The 3,211-nt window shown below is 39.9% G+C and overlaps 1 long non-coding RNA gene across 1 annotated transcript; it reads right to left on the reverse strand.

Moving 5' to 3' along the window:
* On the reverse strand, positions 220–1,361 carry LOC109835883. Its single transcript, XR_002245720.1, has 3 exons — positions 1,073–1,361; positions 513–988; positions 220–434 (listed from the first exon to the last, which is right to left on the reverse strand). It is a non-coding gene; the product is annotated as an uncharacterized LOC109835883 (long non-coding RNA).

Consider the following 3,211-nt stretch of genomic DNA (forward strand, 5'->3'; position numbering starts at 1 on the left):
TCATCGATTCACATCTAATAATATTCACATTCATCAATTCACATCCATAGTATTCACATTCATCAATTCACATCCAACAGTATTCACATTCATCAATTCACATCCAACAATAATCACATTCATCATTCATCGATTCACACACACACACTATATATATACTCAACACAATCAAAAAATCGGGTCATTATATGCTCAACACAATCCAAAAATCGACAAAAGTAACAAAAAAGTATAACTTCACATATATATATATAATCCGGAGGTCATTATATGCTCAACACAATCCAAAAGTTGACAAAAGTAACAAAAAAAGTCTAACTCACTACTCATTCATCGTAGTCATCTTGGTCCCTATCATCGTGATCCCTATCGTCGGCAGCGGCTGCATCAAAATGTCGTATCGTACCGCTGCTTCCTACAGTACCTCCTCTAGCCTGAAAAGAAGGTAAATCAATATGAGAATATATTTCAAAATATTCATAATAACTGCATATATAATATGACATATATACATCTCCACCACTTATAGCTGCATGCTCATTAAATGTCATCCCCATGATATCCATGTATATAGGCTGCGGAAGCAAGTCCTTTAAGGGTTGAGAATCGATGAGTCGCTGAACGACATCCCAGGTCGTTTGTGCACCGTCTAACTCGTGTTTAATAGTGGGAAAAAACTTAAAACCAAATAGGCTTCAACATTCTTCAACAAGTATTGACCAATCTTACCCACGACGTATGATGTGTCGCATGGTCGCGTCGAGGTCACAGATTGGCTGCTAGGCTTATTGGTGGTGGTGAATTTCTTAGCTCCAGCACTTGACAAAGGAACTCTTCCTTTCTTTCTTAGTTGTAAACCGTAAGCTCCGTCGATGACTTCCATCCACTCGTCTCTAGTCATGCGGTTAGGCTCTACAGGAGTGTCCTCTGTACCTTGAGACTGACTGACACGGGCCAAGACCTCGTTTTGAGAAGCTTCCACCGCCGCCTGTATATCATATATCATAAAAGTTAGAAACTTTGATGAAAAATCATTAAGTATATACAAGTCTAAAATTAATCTTATACTTACGACCAATTCATTATTTTTCTCCACTTTTTTGTCATTTCCCTCTACATTTTCATAGCCCTAGGGCGGTGTATAAGCTCTTCTAGCAAGAAGAGTCGGGGGCATAGTCAAAGCGTCCTGTGACATATTAAATTTCAAAGTAAATGTATAAAACTAATAACATGATATCAGTTTTAATAATATGATCATACCTGGTTTTCACTCAAATACGCGGCGTCGAGAAGAGCTCCGACGAGGGGCTGTCTGACGACGGCAGCGGCTGCGTGAGGTTCGCGAGAGCAGGGTCTACGGAGCCGACGAAGCGGGTGGCTGGAGAGCTCGGTTCGTCGCAACGGGGTAAAACGGAGGAGGAGCTGTGCGTGACGACGCACAGCATCGGAGAGCGGGAGGCGACTGCCTGCGGGTTGTCGGGTTCAGTCGCCGGAACAGAGAGGGGAGCTGCTCGCGCGCGAGAATGGCGCGGCGTGGAGTTCAGCACGAGGTGGGCGCTGGATCTGGGTGCGCACAGGGGGTTTGGAGGTGACAGGCGGGGAGCTCGCGCAGCTGAGGGGACCGTCGGAGAGCTTCGGTGCGCGGAGCGGACGGGCAGGCGCACGGGGACTCTAGAGGGTCGGGCGGCGAGGACAGAGCAAAGCGGGGGACGCGGGGGGAGAGGTGGTCGAGGATGGGGCGCTGCTGAGAGGGAGACGGAGGAGGGCTGGGCTCGAGCTGGTCGGCGCTGGCCGGAGGAGGAGGGCGGCGGCGGGACGTCGCGGTCGTCTCGGGGGGTGCTGGATCTGAAGTCGGAGAGAGAGAGGAGATGATGATGTGGTGGCGGCGGGTTAACACATATAATATGTATATATATATAATTAGGGTTTTGGGAATTAAACGAAATTAATTAAAATAGATAATTACTGATATTTAAAAATTAAGATAATTACGGAATAATTATCAACAAATAAAAATGTGCCAGTTGTATTAATACAATAGCTGATACGCAACAGATGAATTAATACAACAAATTGTATAATTAAACGAGAATAATTAAATAAAAATATATTTACTTACATTCAAAATCAAATAATTATGGGATAATTATATACACAGTAAAACGTACCAGTTATACTAATATGACGGGTAATACGCAACAGTAAAAATAATACAACAAATTATACAAAATAATATATAATAATAATACAACGTATTATATGAAATACTACGTAATAATAATAATAATACATCGTATTATTCAAAATGATACGTAATAGTATCAATAACGCAACAGATAAATTCTATAAATTTTTACTGCACTAAATAAATTTATAATTATCAAAATCATTTAAATAAATATAAAACTTGGTTTTTAAATCATAACAATTCTAGAAAATCGAGAAAAATAAAAATACTCTTTTAAATATTTTAAAATACCAAAATTTTTTATTTTAACTAGTATAAAAATTCACGGTCATTACAAGGTTATTAAATCTGACGGCCTAATCCACAACAGGAATGTTGCCCTTCCACTCCAAAATGGCCCGGTACCCTTTCGGAGGTACTTCCGTCTTTTCCTCACTCCTATGTCTACCGGGTTTCTCATAATCTTTTTTGCCTACAAATACAAAGAGAAATAAATTTCTTATAAACTTACATAAATAAATAAGTAGGAAATCTCCAAAGTTTATACAAAATTATTACCCCTTTCCCTCATTAGATCAGCCATAGCTTTATCTAGTCTTTGTTTTATAGCACGCTCATTTCTTTTAATATAATCTCTCCTAATTTTGAAGTTCCTATCGCATTTTTTTTGTAATGCAATAGCTGACTGTTCACAAATCCTCTACGCGCATCCAATACCGCTACACGAATCGGTCAGAGGACTACACGCAATCCGATCTCGGCCTGATTCGAACTCAGGCAAAGCTCAGGTGACGAAACAGGTCACAGACTAAAGTGACTACACGAATTCACTTTAACCTAACAAACCAACCCCAATGAATACACAAATTGATACGTGAAAGAAAAATGAGTAAGAATACACTGCATAAAATATAAGGCACACCAACTACAAAAATATTATAACTTACTATTGCAACCCTCAAATCTAACTAATATTACCAATTTTCCTCTTAGATCCTTAAGTTAAGAGTGAATCATTGGATT

This window comes from Asparagus officinalis, chromosome 4 (genome assembly GCF_001876935.1).
Source record: "Asparagus officinalis chromosome 4, Aspof.V1, whole genome shotgun sequence".
NCBI classification, from domain to species: Eukaryota; Viridiplantae; Streptophyta; class Magnoliopsida; order Asparagales; family Asparagaceae; genus Asparagus; species Asparagus officinalis.